The 20,424-nt window shown below is 44.0% G+C and overlaps 1 protein-coding gene across 1 annotated transcript in view; it reads left to right on the top strand.

Annotated features, from left to right (window-relative positions):
* The window catches only part of LOC143962194 (protein diaphanous homolog 1-like), a 311,409-nt gene that overhangs the window by 279,191 nt on the left and 11,794 nt on the right, over positions 1-20,424 (top strand). The window lies entirely within an intron of this gene.

Below are 20,424 nucleotides of genomic sequence, written 5' to 3'. Positions count from 1 at the left end.
GACTGCATGAGATGTGAACTGGCCCTTACACAGCTCTGCCACACAGCACATCTCTGTATAGAAGGGCAGGGGACTTGATTTTCTTTCTCATCCACTCACTGTTGCAATAAGTCTTTTAGCATTCGTTATACTGCCACTTATATGTGGACTGGATACTGACAACCAAAAGCAACTGTAGGGCAGCCCAGGATAATCCCTTAAACTACCAGAATCCCTCCGTTTTTTTGCTAGAAGGATGGATGTCTTTATAAAAGATTAGCTTAATTTTACTACTATCTTTTTTTTTTTTTTCTCTAATTCTCAAGATATTTTTCTTCAATCAAGTCTCTTCTTCACATTGCTGCTAGAGCTAGTCTAATTGCAGCTTTCTGGTGCTGTTGTCCTCAGCGTGGCCTTTTGGGATGCCGCATTCGGACCTTGACTCTATCTTTATAATATTATTTTGGCTCTGTTGGGGACTGTGCAACCTAAGAGGTTAATCCTCTGCTGTGTGTAAAAAGGCAGTTTGATCCTGTCTTCTCTGATCCTCCCCTACTTCCATTGTCCCCAATCTATTTCCTTATAAGACAGAGACTTTGTAGTCACTATGCACATGCTCAGTTTGATGTATATTGCTAGGGCGTTTTTTGTTTTTTTTTCCTTTGGAGTGTGCATGTGATCAGCACAGGGCCAATCGGCACTTTCCAGACAGATGGTCAGGGGTCCTGCAGCCTCAAAAGGACAGTTAGTGTAGAATGAAAACTCCTTCGTACAAGCTTTTTTTTTTTTTTATCTTAATACTTTTTTATTAAAGCTTTTTCAAATATAGAATAACAATGTTATACAACATACAAAAAAGGCTTCATTTCATACAAAGTAATGCAATAGTGAGGCTGCGTCCAACACACCCGTTGACGCAAACACGCCATGCGCCTTTACCACCCCCCCTCCCAGCCCACCTGCCCACCCTCCCTCCCCACTTCGAGCACACACCGTTGGCACTGGTCACGCCGATCCCAGCTGGATAGCAATAGGCCCCACTCAATATGGAGGGGGAAAAAGGTAAGGGCAAGAAACGGACAAAGAGGGTCCCCACCCCTCCCCACGGGCTCTCCATAAGAATGTCCACCCGGGGGGGGGAGAAAGCACCCCTCGCCTCCCGCCTACCAAGGGGGTACTAATCCACCCTCACGGTAAACTCACTCAGGGGGGTAACCCATGCTAATCAGCCAGGGGTTCCATAATGTCCCGAATTTTCTTAAGTTGTTTAGTTTTATAAACACTGCTCTCTCGCACCATACTGTAGAGTTGATTACGTTAACCCATTGTCCGAATACCGGGGGATTTTTGGCTTGCCAATTTATTGCTATCAGCCGCCTGGCCTGGTACAAACACCTCAGGACAGACGGCTTAATTGGAGGAGAAATTCTAGCCTCCTCAAATATCCCCAATAAGCAAACCCTGGCCTCGGGTTTCAGAGTGGTCTTAAAAACCCTATTTATTTTAAGAACTATTTCTAGCCAGTAGCTATACAATTTTGGACATTTCCATACCATATGGAAGAGATCACCCGGTGCCCCACATCTGGGGCATTCGTCACTAGGTTTCCTACCCATTTTCCACATCTTATATGGGGTATAGTATGCCCTATATATAAGGAGCAAATGGGACACACGCTGAGATGGGGATATAGAGGCCAAGTGTCCCTGCTCAAGCGTCTTATCCCATTGTTCTTGGGTTATCGGGCCTACATCCCCTATCCAGCCCTGCCTGCTCTTAGCTGGGCCCTCACCTTTCAGAATCCTTCCTCTGAGCTTTATATATAACCGAGAAATCTGGCCTTTTGCTTCGTACAAGCTTTAACCAGACACTAATTGAAGTCACAAGACTGCTATATACTGCTGTTGAGAAAAGCTGTTTAGCAGTTTATATTTACAAAATTATTGCATTTCCATGTTCTGAGATATAGTGAATCCAGGGTCCTGGATTTAGTAATAGTTTAAAGTGTTACTAAACCCAGGACCTTGCATTCACTATATCTGGCCTCCGACAGTACACAGAACATGGAAATGTAAACAGCCTTTTTTACACAGTGCGGAAGATTAACCCTCTTATTTTCCACAGAGAGTATAACGAGCATGCTTTACTGCATATACAGCCTGACTCCAAAGGCTCTATCTTATCTGGTTTTGTCCAGGGGGACAGTGCAGGGAGGGGAGAATTTGTGCATAAAAGATCAAACCACCTTTTTACACAATGCAGAGGAATAACCCCAGTAAGTATAACAAACATGCTTTACTGCATTTACAGACTGATTTTACTGTTGTGGGTTTAGTAACACTTTAACTGTAATGCAGCACCTAGGCACTGCTAAGTAGGTAAACAGTAAGGCCCCTTTCACACATGCGGACCGTATGTCCATATTTCATTCATCCGTTTTCAGATGAAATACGGACATACATGCATCCCTATGGGATAGTGGGTGTCAGCGGATGAATATCCGCTGACGCCCGATATCATCCGTCTCTGCTATGGTCCGATTCTGCAGATGGAGGAAATCCTATTTTTCTATCCGCCTGCAGAGCAGATCGGATGAACGCGGATAGACGGTCCTTGTTCATCTGATACCCCATAGAGGAGAGCAGAGATCTGACAGGACAGTCCCTGCACAGTGTGCATGGACCGCCCTGTCATCCGCCGGCTCAGTGGGGATCAATGGAGCGATCCCCGCTGAGCAAGCGGATGTTCATGGGACAGATCATCATGGATCCGTCCCGTGTGAAAGGGGCCTAACACCCCCAGTGACTGACCAGAATGGGCAGAGATTCCCAGCAGGTTATACCACCAGTGGACCACGTCCTTTTTTTTTTTTTTTTTTTTTTTTTTGGTCACCACTGCTTCACAATAGACTTAACCACTTGCCGCCCGCCCTATTACAAATTGACGGCGGCAAAGTGGTTTCATAATCCTAACCGGACGTCATATGACGTGATTAGGATTATGAGCCGCTGCGCGCCCCCGGGGGCGCGCATCGCGGCGATCGTTGTTGCGGGGTGTCAGTCTGACACCCGGCAACTACGATCTCGGTAAAGAGTCTCCGACGGAGACTCTTTACCATGTGATCAGCCGTGTCCAATCACGGCTGATCACAGTGTAAATGGGAAGAGCCGGTGATCGGCTTTCCCTCACTCGCGTCTGTCAGACGCGAGTAGAGGAGAGCCGATCGGCTGCTCCTCTGACAGGGGGGGTCTGTGCTGATCGATTATCAGCACAGCCCCCCCGAGGATGCCCACACTGGACCACCAGGGACACCACTAGACCACCAGGGAAAAGGTAATAAAAATCCATAATCCTCCCTAGACCACCAGGGTGCCAGTCAGCACAATGGATGCCAATCAGTGGCCACAATGGGCATCACTGATTGGCATGCATTATTGTTTGGCACTGATTGGCATCCATTACTATAACACCGATGCCACCTATGAGTGCCCACCTGTGCCGCCTATGAGTGCCCACCTGTGCCGCCTATGAGTGCCCACCTGTGCCGCCTATGAGTGCCCACCTGTGCCGCCTATGAGTGCCCACCTGTGCCGCCTATGAGTGCCCACCTGTGCCGCCTATGAGTGCCCACCTGTGCCGCCTATGAGTGCCCACCTGTGCCGCCTATGAGTGCCCACCTGTGCCGCCCATCCGTGCCAGCTATCAGTGCCAATTTGTGCCACCTATCAGTGTCGCCCATCAGTGTCGCCCATCAGTGTCGCCCATCAGTGTCGCCCATCAGTGTCGCCCATCAGTGTCGCCCATCAGTGTCGCCCATCAGTGTCGCCCATCAGTGTCGCCCATCCGTGTCGCCCATCCGTGTCGCCCATCCGTGTCGCCCATCCGTGTCGCCCATCCGTGTCGCCCATCCGTGTCGCCCATCCGTGTCGCCCATCCGTGTCGCCCATCCGTGTCGCCCATCCGTGTCGCCCATCCGTGCCGCCCATCCGTGCCGCCCATCCGTGCCACTTCATTGGTGCCACATTGGTGCCCATCAGTGCCACCTTATCAGTGCCCATCAGTGTAGCCCCATCAGTGCCCATCAGTGAAGGAGAAAACGTACTTATTTACAAAGTTTTGAAACTGAAACAAAAAAAACATTTTTTTTTTCAAAATTTTCGGTATTTTTTTATTTGTAGCGCAAAAAATAAAAACCGTAGAGGTGATCAAATACCACCAAAAGAAAGCTCTATTTGTGGGAAAAAAATGATAAAAATTTCATTTGGGTACAGTGTAGCATGACCGTGCAATTGTCATTCAAAGTGCGACAGCGCTGAAAGCTCAAAATTGGTCTGGGCAGGAAGGTGTTTAAGTGCCCTGTATTGAAGTGGTTAAAACAGTATGTAGAGTATATGTTTATGCAATGCTTGTAGTCGAGGTTCTCTGTACATATTAGTTTCTTTCACCAGGGATGTTTTGCTGTGTGCATGGCATGCATATTGAATAGTATTTTAAGAACTGCTATCTGTTAGTGGCAGTGAAGAGCAGTGTATCATCGATATTTTAGAATATTTTCCTTACTTTGTAGTTTAGTTCTTAAGATCTGGGATTGTTAAACATCAGAGAAGTTCCCATCTTTCTTTTCCCCCCTCTCTCTCTGCCTGAAGCCTCTGATTAATGGACTCTCTTGCGTTTAATTTCACTTAATTTCATTTTTTTATTATTTATTTCATGTTTCTGCCCTCTGCCTTATAGGAAACATTTTGAAGCCAGTACCATGGTAACGCACAATTTTAATAATCGCATTTCATTTAAAATATGCAAGCGCTAGATAATTACCTTGGTATAAAAAAAAGAACGAGTTTCTTTTGTCATTTAAATTGCATTTCCTCTGTGTAATTCTTTTTTATTTTTTTATTTTATGATATTTTTGGGGACACAGAAAATTAATGTGGATTTCCAAGGGATCGTTATCCTGCAGTCAACCCGCTGAAAAATAGCACTGTCTTATTGTGCTGATGACTTTGTTGACATGCACAAAGTATTTATTTTTACTACTAGTCAGTATTGAAAGAAGTTTAAATATGAAAATTTCCATTACGTATGTTTGTGTGCGTGTTGTAAGAGAGCTTGTTCCAGATAAAAATAAAAGGAAAGCCTAAAAAAGAAAACAAATGCAGCCACCACATTTAATAATTAGTAAGTTGCAATATAATGTTTGCTTTTGGGTTTATTAGTGCTTTAAGAGCAGCATTGTCCATCTCCAGATCAAAATGGTGCCTTATTGTAGTGCATCCACTGCCCAATCTTTGATTAAGCACTCTCAAATCGCTGCATTCTCTTTTCGAATTTATTCAGTTCTCAGCTTAGATATACTATAGAGTTTTCCTCCCCAACCTATTTCTTGGACAACACTGCTCCCAGACCAACATCAAATGCATTAGTTTGAACTCCAAAGACTCAGGGAAATATCTGGGGAGTACAGAACCAGCTATGCCAAAGAGCACTTTTTACAATTTGGCACTGCGCTGCTTTAACTGGTAATTTTTTGACAAACACAGTGTTTTCTTTTGATGGTATTTGATTGCCTCTGCGATTTTTATTGCCTCTGGTTGCGTATTTTGCTGATCGTGACAAAAAGCGAGAAGTTTTGGAAATTAAAAAAGGAAAAAAAAGTTTTTCTTCATTTTAAAAAATCTAATGAGAGCTGCAAAATACTCACCAAGATACCTTGGGGTGTCTACTGTCCCGAATGGGGTCATTTGGTGGGGGGGAGGGGGGTTGTGATATCTGGGAATTTCATGGCCTCTGAAACTGTGATAGGCAGTGAGGAGTGAAATCAAAAATGTATGACCTTAGAAAGCCTGAAGGTGGTGATTATTTTTGGGGTCCTGTATGCGGTTAGACTACCAAAAAGTCCCACACATGTGGTATCCCCATACTCAGGAGAAGGCGCAGAATTTATTTTGGGGTGTAATTCCACATATAACCATGCCATGTTTGAACAATATATAATTTAGTGACAACCTTGTGTAAAAAAAACAAAAAACTACAGTGCTGGAGTGACTGATTTAAGTATCATGAGAGCAAAAGCTGCTGTTAAGATAAATAAATCAGTGCTGCAGCTGAATGGCATACCTGAAAAGCAAACAATGGTAACGATAAAATATTAACGCAATAAAACTTGAGGCAAATCCATCCCTAATGTTAGGAGCATATCGCTTCTCCACCCCTGCCCCCATGCTTTGGCATATGTGCTCTTCTTTTTTTTTTTTTTTTTTTTTTTTTTTAACTGTGGTGATGAAATCATCTATAGTGCTGGAGTCACAGCTTTACGTACCGTGGGAGCAAACGCTGTTGCTGTCAGAATAAATAAACTCGTGCTGCAGCTGAATGGCGTACCTGCTAAGCAAATGATGGTTAACAATAAAAAAAAGTAACATTACAATATAACAGACATACCATACTTGCAAAGCAAATACAATAAAACATAGTAATAAAACATTACCATTCTAAAATACAGTAACAATAGATATAGGAACGACTAATGAGTCGGGGGGGGGGGGGGGCGTGACCGGATGGTGATGGAGGTATGTGAGGAGTGAGGACAGGTGTGTCTCTCCTATAGCCCAATGTTTCCACCCCCCCAACATACCCTCCAGGATGTCCGTTGGTTTGGACGCCTCTCTCTAGGGCATGATTGTCTGCCGGTCGGATAACTGGTGCAGTGGCGGACCGATGATTACCTGCTGTTGTGAGACATATGTTTGACCGTCTGGAGCTCTCGTGTTTGTTTGTTTTTCCCTGGCGAGATCACTGAATGACGGCGTTGGATGAGCGTTGAGTCTCTGCGAGTGTGCACAAAATTCCACGAGAGTTCCCGTGAGATTACGGGAAAGCGTGCAAACTCGCCGCTGATGGTTCGGCAGTGGCTGCAGGATGGGAGAGTGGGGCCAAGAGGAGCAGCGTGGAGAGGTACTGAGTCCAGGAAGCAAACGCTGATGGATGTGGAGGCAAGCCAGATTACTAAGGAGGTGAAAGAAAATCTGTTAAAGTGAATTCCCTTTTATTCTGAAAATAGTCTCTGGCAACCTGGAGTTTAATAAATAAAATCGGACACACAAAGGTGAAGGAAAAGGCTAGAGACATTATGTGAGCAAAAAAAAAAAGTATTGAATAAATGACTCGGCTTTCTGAGACCCTTATAGTCTTTTGTGGGCTAAGAGGGGTAAGGTAAAGACTTTCAACACCTACCTGGAAGTGACCTATGAAGGACTGTATACGATCTACTAAACTGTTTTTTGTTTTTTCTGTTCCTACCTACGTCTATGGAAAAGTGTATAAGACTGCCAGAACATATACCGTATTTATTGGCGTATAACGCGCACCCCAAGTTTGGGAGGGAATTTTGTGGAAAAAACTTTTAGGAGGGAAATTTAAGGAAAAAAAAACTTACATTTAAATGCCCATCAATGCAGCCTTATCGGTGTCCATCTGAAGCTTCGTCAGTGTCATTTGCAGCCTGTCCATCATTGCAGCCTTGTCATGCAGCTTGTCCGTCATTGTAGCCTTGTGCATTAGTGATGTCCGCTTATGTTTTTTAAAAATGGCGCCGCCGAGATGTCCTGTGTATCTCGGCGGCGCCTGGAAGTTCTTGGTGTCTCGGCCATACTTGGCGGCTTTCGACGGTACTCGGCGACTTTCGGCCACCTCGGCCATACTCGGCGGCTTTTGGGCGCTCTCGGCCCTTTTAGGCGGCTTTCGGCCGTAATCAGCGGCTTTCAGTCTATCTTGGACCTTCTCAGCGGCTTTCGGGCACCGAGAAGGGCTCAAAGCCGCCCAGAGCCCAAAGAATCATGCGGAAATCGCGGAGGATCGGCGTATAACACGCACCCGCGATTTCCCTTGATTTTAAGGGGAAAAAAAGTGCGTGTTATACGCCGATAAATATGGTACATACTACTTGTTTGCTGCATAAGGGAAAGGGAAATGTGTATAGGAATCTTTTTTTTTTTTTTTTCCCTTATATTTATTTTATATATTTTTTGGGATTGCTGTACGGGGGAAAGCGCAGAGAACCCCTGGTGGTTATACCCTCTTTTATTTTTATTTTTTCTTCTTTGGGGTTATCCTCAGTATAAAGAGTTAAAATGTCAGCAAGACGTAAGGGGGGGGAGCAGTTGGCTCAGGAAAATGTGGGTCTGCAGTCATTACGGTCTGCAAAAGAGAAGAAGGGGGCTCAGGTGGCATCGGCCATATCAAAGCTGGAGAAATATTCCCACAATCCGGATCATACCCCGACTAAAGGAGCCCAGCAACCCCAGTTTAAAACTGCATCAGATAGGAAGAGTCAAGGACTAACAGGACAGATAGTAACAACAGGAACTGCAGGAAGTAAAGCAGGGGACAATAGAGCTTCAGCAATGAAAGGACCTGAATCTATACCAGTGGTGATACTCGCCCCTCAGGCAGAGGGAACACCAACACCGAATGATGTACTTACTGCTGTTAATCTATGTAGGCAATCACTAGGGGATCAGATGATGGGTATAATGGAGGATATAATTTTGATATGGCAGGATCTCCAAAAATCTGTGAAAAAAATAACGGCCGTGGAGGAAAGGATAAGTCAAATAGAGGATGACATATACCCACAAAAACGTGATTAAAACCTTGCAAGATCAGATGGGTAGAGTGATGGGAAAAATGTACGAAATGGAAAATCGCTCCCGAAGGTCGAATGTAAGACTAGTGGGTCTGCCAGAGAAAAGTGAAGGACCAAACACAATTGAATTTTTGGAAAAGTGGTTTAATGAACTGTTTGGGAGGGAGACGTTTTCACAACAAATTTTAATAGAGAGAGCAGGCCTCCACCATCGGGTGGATACCCTAGAGCAATGTTATTAAAGTTGTTAAATTATAGTGACAAGGTAACCCTGTTGCGTAGGGCCAGAGAGGCAGGGAATATTTACTTTGAGGGTGTTAGGGTCTCAGTGTATCCAGACTACTCACATGAATTGCAGAAACGTAGAACTGAATTTGTGGCAGTTAAACGTAGACTGCATGAGTATGATGTCACATATGCGCTGTTATATCCAGCTAGATTGCGTGTGGTAGCTCTGGGGGGGAACTCATTTTTTTTATACCCCCGCGTAAGCAACAACATGGTTAGAGGAAAAAAAGCACTAACTGACGAAGGGAAAAGAAAGGGAGTTTAGTTATCCGGATGCGATGATTTGATTTGATGTGACACATGGGGGTATATTGGGGGATGAGCGCTTTAAATAATTACATTTAGAAGGAAGGGAGGGGGGTAGAGACACGAGAGTATAGGAGTAATGAAAGCATGGGGGAGGGAAAGGAGAGAGGTGGGAGGGAGCTGGTTGATAGGGGTTGGGGGGAGGAGGGAGAATGGAGTAGGGGTGGGGAGGTGTAAAGTGGGGGGATGTATGTACCAGTCATGAGAAAAAACCCTAGGGTTAACCTAGAGAGGTGGGGGAGGGTGATATGTTGAAGGGAGTGGAGGGAGACACTAAAGGAGTGTAATAAATACACTATATTTATGTCAGAGGTAAGGGGGGTAAAAAAAAGCAATAAGAGAAAAATAAGGATAAATCAATCTAAAGCACAAGTAGCTGGAAAATGTAGTTGTACAACACACACAATCAGGCAAAGAAAGTGGAGTATTAAGTTAGATAGAGAAATGAATATGCACTGGTATATACATGATTTTAAGAAGGTAAATTGGAGAAGTTATTTGGTAGGAAATACTATACCCCTTTTGTCGGTTTTCTTATATCAGCTATGGAGTCCAGAGTATTAAATATAGGATCATGGAATGTCCGAGGGATGGGTAACCCAGTGAAGAAAACAGCAGTACTTGATATGTTGGAGCTGCATAGGATAGAGTTGGTTTGCCTACAGGAGACGCACTTAATTAAACCTATTAAGGTACAATGGGGAACTAAAACATTTCAATATCACTCCGTGCATTCCTCCTATTCAAGGGGAGTGAGTGTACTTGTCAGGAGTGGAATAATGTTCTCCTGTAGGCAAATAGCTATTGATGAAGGATGATATTTTCCTGCACTGTGTAATAGAGAACAGGGAACTTGTCTTGGCAAACATTTATATTCCTCCACCATTTAAGTTAGAAGTAATGTACAAATTAACGGAATTTATCGTGGGAAAAACAGGAATACCAGTAATAGCAGTGGGGGACTTTAATGTAGTGATGAGTAGGAGCTTGGATAGATTTCCACCAGGAGTACAGGCGCATAGTAGGTCTGAGAGCCATTTATATAAATTCGCACAAGAAATGGGGTTACTTGATACATGGAGAGTGCGGAACCCAGGGGACCGGTGTTCTGGCAGATAGTGTCCTGCCATCATATAGCGTCCGCCCCGTACTGCGCATACACAGTACGGGGCAGAAGAAGCTTCGGATAATCTCCGAAGCTGAACGGCGCCTGCGCCGTGAGTGGAGTTGGTAGCCCCACCATCCAAGCGGACATAGGGTTGTGAAAATTAGACGGCCCCTCGCGGGCAAGCTTCGCTCGCCACGCTTCGGGCTCAGCCTTGCTGCTTTCGGCTTTTTTTTTTATTCCTACTCTATGTCCACTTGGATGGTGGGGCTAGAACCTGGACTCACGGTGCAGGCGCCGTGCATCCTCGGCTATTTTCAGAATCTGTTGCTGTGTACTGCGCATGCGCAGTACACAGCGGATACTATCTGATGGGGGACCTTATATGATGGGACACCGGCAATTCTCCTGCCTTTCAAGCTCTTACTCATCACTTTCTAGAATAGATCTGATGCTGGGAAATGAAAAAGCAGCACAGATAGTAAGAGATGTAATATACCAACCAATTGGAGTATCAGATCATTCATTGCTAGTGACAACAGTAAATTTGGCAGGAAAAAGATCCCCAAGATTATGGAAGATGAACCCGTTTTGGTTTGATCTAATGAAGAACCCAGATGAGATACAGAATAAAATAACGGAGTTTGTGGAATTCAATGAGGGGTCGGTAACGAGGGGTGTGATGTGGGATACACTGAAGGCATTTCTAAGGGGTATATTAATTCAGCAGGTAACACACATCAAAAAAGCATCAAGAGAATGGGAAAGTGAGATTAGGAGGGATCTGGTGAAAGCAGAAAGGTAATATGTAGAAGATCCATCTTTGGAGAGACCAAGAATATGGTTAAATAAACAATGAGATTATAGAGCAGTAGTAACTAGAAAGGCAGAAAACAAGAGATTATTTCAGAAACAAGCAGCATTTGGGGAGGGGGAAAGTGTAGGAAGGATGCTGGCTCACTTAGTGAGAACTAACTCCCCACCCTCTGTGGTCCCTGCGATTAAGTTATCAAATGGAGAAATCTCAACACAAATATCAGAGTTTACGGATACATTTAAGGGTTACTATGAACGTTTATATAGATCGTGAGGGACCGCAGTGAGTGAGGAATTGGATGACTTTTTTGTGAATATAAAGGCACCGGTTCTTATGGACCCTGATAGAGAAGAAATGGAGGCCCCAATAACGCTACATGAAATACAACAAGCAGTGACAGAAATGGCCAATCAGAAATCCCCAGGGCCGGATGGCCTGCCGGTGGAAACTTACAAACAGTACAGAAAAGTATTGCTCCCGGAGCTCTTTAAGGTGTTGAGATGGGCAGAAGAGGAGGGGAAATTACCAACATAAATGACAGAAGCCACAATAATAGTACTCCCCAAGGAAGGGAAGGATCCTTTGGATGCTACTTATAGACCAATCTCCCTACTCTGTTCTGACGCAAAGATTCTTGCTAAGGTAATGGCAATCAGGTTAAATAAAGTTATCCCCAAAATCATACATGTAGACCAAACGGGATTCATCCCCGGAAGATTGACCAGTATGAATGTTAGGAGGGCTTTCCTAAATATACAGATGCCTACAGAAAATATGGGAACAAGAGCGATTATGTCTTTGGACGTGGTCAAGGCATTTGATAGTTTGGAGTGGGGGTATATATGGCAAGTGTCGAGGGAGTTTGGTTTTGGCCCTTTTATTAACTGGCTGAAAATAATGTATAATGGACCAAGTGCTAGAATAAGGGTTAATAATGATTATTCGGGTAAGATACTACTGGAAAGAGGGACTAGGCAAGGGTGTCCACTATCCCTCCCTTATATTTGCATTAGCTATAGCAATTAGATCAAACCCAGATATGAAAGGATTTGTGAGAGGATCAAGAGAAGAGAAAATTGCATTATATGCAGACCATGTGTTCCTCTTCCTGGGAGACATGGGGAACTCCCTTAGGATGGGGATGGGCATAGTTGGGAAATTTGGAAGACTCTCGGGCCTGGTAATAAACTGGGAGAAGTCGGCACTTATGCCAATTGACCCCATAGAGAATCAACCCCAGAGATACCCCAATTGGAAGTCGTGAAGAAATTGAAATACTTAGGAATATATGTAACGAGATCCCCATGAATTTATAAGTAATAATTTAACACCTCTCCTGGCCAGATTTAAAAAGAAATCTGATATCTGGTGGCATTTCCCATCATCAGTGGCGGGGAGATGTGATCTTATTAAAATGCTGTGGATGCCACAATTACTAGATATGTTGCATAACACACCAGTATGGATAGATAAGAAATGGTTCAAAACAGTTGATGCGCTGTTTAGAGATCTGATCTGGAAAGGAGGGAAGGCCAGAATAAGTCTTCAGACATTACAATTACCAACAAGGGAGGGGGGAATGGCGGTACCACATCCTCAAAGTTTTTTTCCTGGCAGCACAACTGCAACATTGTGAAGTAGTAGTGAAGAACTAGAGGAAGGGAGATTAATGATAATAGGAGTGACCCATAAGACCTTGGTTGAGGTATTAGAGGCAAACTCTTTTGCCTATAGAAATGCCACGGTAAAATTAGTTATTAAGGTTTGGAAAGCTCTGAAGTTGTTAAATGGTCAAGGAGGACTGACAGAATTTTTGCCATTGTGGAACAACAGGAATCTTCAGGAAATGGTCTCAATGGGAAAAGTTCAAGAGTGGGAAATAAAGGGGATAGATAAAATGATCCATCTATATGAGTGTAGTACTTTAAAAACTTTCACTGCCCTGAGAGCAGAATTTGAAATGCCTAATCAGTCATTTTTTAAATATTTACAAATTCGGCATGCTCTGAATGCACAGTTTGGCAGTCAGGGACCAGAATGGAACAAATCCCCTGTTCTGCAAAAGTTATTTAAGGCCAAGAAGAAGGGATTTGTTTCAGAAATGTATCCATATATTTGTAGAGAAGTTTTGGCAGGGGCGGAAAGCCTTAAAAGTAGGGGAAAATGGAAAGCTGATGTAGGGGAGTTTACAGAAGAAAAGTGGAGTAAGGTCTTAGAGAGGGGGCATATGGTATCTGTTTCACCAGCGCAGAAAATTTCAGCCCTAATGTTAATACATAGACCATACTATACTCCCAAGAGACTGTTTCAGTTTGGACGGAGAACAGATGCTAATTGCCCCAGATGTCAGGAAACGGGGGATTTACTGCATATGGTATGTAGGTGTCCAAAATTATTTCGTTACTGAACAGGGGCGCTTGACACTATAAGTAAAGCCTATGAAATTAAGCTAGAAATTGAACCTAGGTTGTGTTTATTAGGACTAGGAGAAGGAAATAGTGATATGTTAAGATCATTTAAAGCAGGGCTCGACAAATCCCAGGCGCCAGGTCGCCGTTGCGACTAGAAATTGTGCCCTGACGCCTGGGTTTTTGTCACTGACAGGTGCCTCTGTTGCTCTGTGTCTGGTGCCTCCAGACACAGAGCACTGTCTGGTAGTCGGGATGGAGCAGGAAGAGAGCGGCTCAGCAGCCTCTGACATACTCCTCCCTTCTCCACACACTGTTGGCAGAGCAGCGCCGCAGTGTGTGAAACTGTGTAGAGAGGAGCTGTCAAAATTGAGGCTGAATGTCTGGGTGGGCGGGACCCAGCGTTCCAACACCAGCCAATGGGATGGGATCTCAGTGGGCCGATACGTGTATGTGGCCCCTCCCCTTTCTTAAGCAGCCCAATCATTGGCTGGTTAGCTGCCGGCTCCCGCCCACCTTTGACATCATGCTGAATGTGTCGGCTCCTCTCTCTCCATACAGTTTCACACAGTGCAGCACTGCAGGGAGCATTCAGTTTCACAGTTACACTATTGGCTGTAAAACCTGCCAATGCCGGTTACTGCCACCTGCCAATGCCAGTTAGTGCCACCTGCCAATACCATCTGCCAGTGCCACCTGCTAGTGCCAACCAGTGCCACTTGCCAATTCGTGCCAACCTGTGTCACTTGCCAGTGCCACGTGCCAACATTGCCACCTGCCAGTGCCACTTGCCAATCTGCCACCTGCCAATGCCAGTTAGTGCCACCTGCCAATGCTGCCCATCAGTGCCACCTGCCAGTTCCCATTAGTGGCACCTCAGTGCTGCCTATTGGTGCCCATCAGTGCCACCTGTCGGTGCCCATCAGTTCCAACCTCGATGCCACCCCATCAGTGCCCATTAGTGCAGCCTATCAAAGCACATCAGTGAAGGAGAAAAAAAACTTAATTGCAAAATCTTATAACAAAACAAAAGTAGATTTTTTTTTTTTTTTTTTTAAATATGGTCTTTCTCTTGGCATCAAGAATGAGCAATTCTTATTGTCCAATGCCCCAGACATGCAGTTCTGGAGCGCTGGGCAGACGATTTAACCACTTTCAGACCGGACCATTTTGCTGGTCAATGACCAGAGGTCTTTTTACAATTTGGCACTGCGCTGCTTTAACTGGTAATTGCGCGGTCATGCAATGTTGTACCCAAACAAAATTTGCGTCCTTTTCTTCCCACAAATAGAGCTTTCTTTTGATGTTATTTGATTGCCTCTGCGATTTTTATTTTTTGTGATATAAACGTAAAAAGACCGCAAATTTTAAAAAAATGATATTTTGAAAAAAAATATTTTGAAAAAAAATGATATTTTACGTTTATTTTTGCGATATAAACGTAAAAAGACCGCAAATTTTGAAAAAAAATATTTGGAACAAAAATCCAATAAACTCAATTTTAGTCATACATTTAGGCCAAAATGTATTCAGCCACATGTCTTTGGTAAAAAAAAAAGTCAATAACTGTATATTTATTGGTTTGCGCAAAAGTTGTCACATCTACAAACTAAGGTACGTTTTCTGGAATTTACGCAGCTTTTAGTTTACGACTGCCTATCTCATTTGAGGTGCTAAAATGGCAGGGCAGTACAAAACCCCCCCAAATGACCCCATTTTGGAAAGTAGACCCCCTAAGGAAATTGATAAGTGGCATGTTGAGCCCATTGAATATTTTATTTTTTTGCCTCAAGCGATTGAATAATGACAAAAAAAAAATTTTTTTTTTTTTTTTACACAAAGTTGTCACTAAATGATATATTGCTCACATAAGCTATGGGCATATGTGAAATGACACCCCAAAATAAATTCTGCTGCTTCTCCTGAGTACGGGGATACCACATATGTGGGACTTTTTGGGAGCCTAGCCGCGTACGGGGCCCCGAAAACCAAGCACCGCCTTCAGGCTTTCTAAGGGGCGTTACAGTTTTGAAGGCCATAAAATGCCAAGATGGCACAAACCCCCCCCAAATGACCCCATTTTGGAAAGTAGACACCCCTAAATTTAGGGGTACACTAGTGAGACTAGGTAATAAATGGCTGGTGCCCTGAAACTATAAAAAATAACTAACCAACCAGCGTCACCTGTAACAGTTATATGGTGATCACTGGTGAAAGGGTTAACTAGGGGGCAATCAGGGGGCTTTATGCGGTAGTATATGGGGGTCCCTGGCGCTATAAAAAGCTGCGGCGAACCTAAATACCTACCTGCCTAACTAGCGTCACCTGTGACACTAATACAGCGATCAGAAAAACGATCGCTTATTAGGCTGGGTTCACACTTTAGCGATGCAGGAACGCCACAAATCCGCGGCGGGTTCCCGCATCGCATGCCTCCCGGCGGCAGTTCACACTGCCCTATGCGAACTGCTGGGAGTGTCAGTGAAATGTTAATGACACCCCCAGATCAGTTCGCAGATCGCAGTGCGATCTGCAAACTCAGATCGCATGGTGTGAACACTCATGCGATCCGATTCTGCTGCGGACCAAAAAAGGGTCCCGTGCGAGTTTGCGGCGGGTGCGACACGAATTCAGCCATACTATCTGTATGGCTGAACTCGAATCACACAGAGATCGGATGTGATTTGCACTGCAGTGCGGTGCGAATCACATCCGTTCTCATAAACCGCTGCAATGTGAACCCAGCCTTAGTGACACTGGCGACGGGGGGTGATCACGGGGTTAAACCTTTATTGGGGGGGTTAGGGGGGTACCTTAGAACTAAAGGGGGCTAACCCTAACTGCCCTAACAGTTATTACAGTCACAAATGACACCCGCTGGGTGACCAGGGGGTTAAACCTTTATTAGGTAATAAATGGCGGGTGCCCTGAAACTATAAAAAAATAACTAACCAACCAACGTCACCTGTAACAGTTATATGGTGATCACTGGTGAAAGGGTTAACTAGGGGGCAATCAGGGGGCTTTATGCGGTAGTATATGGGGGTCCCTGGCGCTATAAAAAGCTGCGGCGAACCTAAATACCTACCTGCCTAACTAGCGTCACCTGTGACACTAATACAGCGATCAGAAAAACTATCGCTTATTAGGCTGGGTTCACACTGGAGCGATGCGGGAACGCCACGAATCCGCGGCGGGTTCCCGCATCGCATGCCTCCTGGCGGCAGTTCACACTGCCCTATGCGAACTGCTGGGAGTGTCGGTGAAATGTTAATGACACCCCCAGATCAGTTCGCATATCGCAGTGCAATCTGCAAACTCGGATCGCATGGTGTGAACACCCATGCGATCCGATTCTGCTGCGGACCAAAAAAAGGGTCCCCTGCGAGTTTGCGGCGGGTGCGGCGCGAATTCAGCCATACTATCTGTATGGCTGAACTCGAATCGCACAGAGATCGGATGTGATTTGCACTGCAGTGCGGTGCGAATCACATTCATTCTCATAAACCGCTGCAATGTGAACCCAGCCTTAGTGACACTGGCGACGGGGGGTGATCACGGGGTTAAACCTTTATTGGGGGGGTTAGGGGGGGTACCTTAGAACTAAAGGGGGCTAACCCTAACTGCCCTAACAGTTATTACAGTCACAAATGACACCAATGCAAAAAAAAAAAATGCAATTGGTGTCACTGTGACTGGGGGGGCAGGGGTAATTGGGGGGGGGTGATCTGGGGGTGAAGGGGGGGTGTGAGTGTGCCTGGCATGTTCTACTGTGTAGTGTCGTGTTGGTGCAACTCACCGATCCTCTCTCCTCGGTGCCGGAACGAAAAATACCGACACGGAGGAGAGATTACATCACTTCCTCTCCTGTGTTTACATTACAGGAGAGGAAGTGATGTCACGGAGCATTTCCATTCGTCGGGAGCGATCGCGAGGGGGTGGCCATGAATGAATGGCCGCCCCCTCATCCCGGATCGCTCCCGAACGAATACCGACCGCCGCAGGCACCGGGGGGGGCCCCGATCGGGCCCCCCACCCGCGGGAAGGCAGGGACGTATATATACGCCCATATGCCTGCCCGTGCCATTCTGTTGACGTATATCGTCGTGCGGCGGTCGGCAAGTGGTTAAATAAGACTCCTAACTTTTTCAGCTGGCTCCTAGATTCTAACCAAATTTGTCAAGCCCTGATTTAATGTAGTATTGAGATGCCTGTTTCAGGCTAGAAAAATGATAGCCCCAAGGTGGCAAGCTAGGATGCCCCCCACTGTAGAAGAATGGATTAGTACAGTAACGTAAACAGTCTGGAGGGAAAAAATAGTATATACACAGAGAGGGAATTATAAGGAATTTGAAAAAATGTGGAAACCATGGATGGTGAATCTGGGTTACCCTATATGAGATGTGAAGAAACCGCAAACTTTCTAGAATAAATATCGCGTTTTAATACTTAAAGAATAGGAAAAGATGAGGAGAAGTGAGAGTGCTGGATTTGGGTAAAGGGGAAATAGAGAAACAGTAAAATAAAATGTATATATATATAGATTGTTGGTATAATGTTGTTGGGTTTATATTTATGGATTTTGTATTAGATGTAAAAAATGGAATAAAGAATATCTAAAAAACAAAACAAAAAAAAACAATAGATATACAACAATAAAGAGCAGACAATAGATAGTGAACAAGAGAGAGAAGAAAAATAAAACCACAACTATTTTTGGCTTTTTTATATTTTTTTTTTTGTGTGTTTTATGATTATTTTTTGCACTTTTATATGAACTGTAAACATTCCAGGTTAGAGTCTCTCAGAATGTGTTGGCCATCTCATCTTTCAAGGCCTAATACTCCATTAGTGTGTGGTAGCGTTTGAAACAGTAACTGATGCAGAGACCAGGTTGATCTGGACAATAAAAGCGCGTGTCACGCCTAAATCCTAATTTTCTGCAGAAACTACGTGTTTTTTTGGGGGATTTCTTTTGGGTAGGGATACCAGGGAGGACATACAGAAAATGCCTCTCATGCAGCTGGCTCACTGCATTTTGCATTGGGAAGGTGGGCCACAGCACCGTCTGGAAACAGAAGGGCTGTGATGATCTCTTCCTGGAATTTAAGAAAGGATCCAGTTTGTCCTGAAGTTTGTATAGCACATAAGTAATAAAGGATACTAGTACGCACAATCAAAATGCTCCTACCTAAAAAAAGACACTAATAGAAAGATTTACCGGGAAGCTGCCAGCATATAAAAGTGATCTCTGCACAGTTAAATTTAAATTCATAAATATGTGGCGATACCTTACTTCCTATTAAATAGGGCTGCAACTACCGATTATTTTCATAATCGATTAGTTGGCCGATTATTGTTTCGATTAATCGGTTAATAACCTTAAAAAATAACCTTAAAAGGTGTATACTTTAGTTAATATGTAAAAAAAAACAATTTATTCTTAAATATCTCTATGCAGTAGTAAATATAAATGACCAACTATATGGTTAGAGAGCAAAATCTCTAATCCACTCTGAGAACATTAGACAGAAGAGATATACTGTATATACTATTAGAGGAGATCTTCCCACAAAAATGTTTTAATTTTAAGAACGTTTGTTCGATTTTCTAATTGTTAGTGGGGGTCAAATTGATGGTCATTTTCAACCACAGTGATGGGAAAATTTGGAAATAGAAAACTGCTTGGTGTATGTGGTTTTCGCTCAGAAATTAAATTAATTTTAAAAACAAGTGAAAATTTCAAAACATTCATTCAAAATTGAAAATTGATTCATGTGGCCAGCATAAGGCTCTGTATGCAGTTTGCTTTTGATCTGTTTCTGCAGTGCTTTTTGCTGTTCGTTTTGATTTTTGCACACGTGATTTTGCTGTGATTTGAGTTTTTGCATTTTTTTTGGCCAATTTGTTGGGCAGATTAACCACTTAACGACCAGCACACGCCGATGTAGTCCTATTTTTGAAGAGGGATATCTCGGTAACGGCAGCAGCTGCTGCCACAACCGAGATATCCATCTCTTCAGGCGCCGGTTGTCTGTACGATAACGGTGGTCTCCGCGGCGGATTCGCCACGAGGTGGTGCCACCCGCCCTCCCGCAACTTCCGCTGCTTACCGGAGCCATCGGTAGCGGCGGAGGCGATCGGGTCCTTTTCCTAGCTGGGTATGGAGACGAGTGAGGCTAAGATGGCCCCCACTCGTCTCTATACCATAGGAGGGCGGAAGCGACGTCAAAACGTCACTTCCGCCCATACCTCTTAAAGGTATATTTTTTTAAATGTAATTTTTTTTTTTTTTGTTTTGCATTTTAGTCCAAATATGAGATCTGAGGACTTTTTGACCCCAGATCTCATATTTAAGAGGACCTGTCATGCTTTTTTCTATTACATGTCCTTGTAATAGGAATAAAAATGATCCATTTTTTTTTTTTTTAACAGTGTAAAAATAAATAAAATTAAAATAAGAGAAAAAAAAAAAGGTTTTTAAAAACACCCCATCCCGACGAGCTTGCGCACAGAAGCGAGCGCATACGTGAGTAGCGCCCGCATATGAAAACGGTGGTCAAACCACACGTGAGGTATCGCAGCGATCGGTAGAGCAAGAGCAATAATTCTAGCCCTAGACCTCCTCTGTAACGTAAAAAAATGCAACCTGTAGAATTTTTTAAATGTCGCTTATGGAGATTTTTGAGGCTAAAAGTTTGACGCCATTCCACGAGCGGGCGCAATTTTGAAGTGCGACGTGTTGGGTATCAATTTACTCAGCGTACCATTATCTTTCACAATATAAAAAAAAAAATGGGCTAATTTTACTGTTGTCTTATTTTTTCAAAAAAGTGAATTTTTTCCAAAAAAAGTGCGCTTGTAAGACCGCTGCGCA

Source organism: Lithobates pipiens, unplaced genomic scaffold (genome assembly GCF_037356315.1).
Source record: "Lithobates pipiens isolate NorthernLeopardFrog02 unplaced genomic scaffold, aLitPip1_a1.2 Scaffold_8, whole genome shotgun sequence".
NCBI classification, from domain to species: Eukaryota; Metazoa; Chordata; class Amphibia; order Anura; family Ranidae; genus Lithobates; species Lithobates pipiens.
The sequence above is the reverse complement of the archived record's forward strand: the minus strand, read 5'-3'. Positions and strand labels throughout refer to the sequence as shown.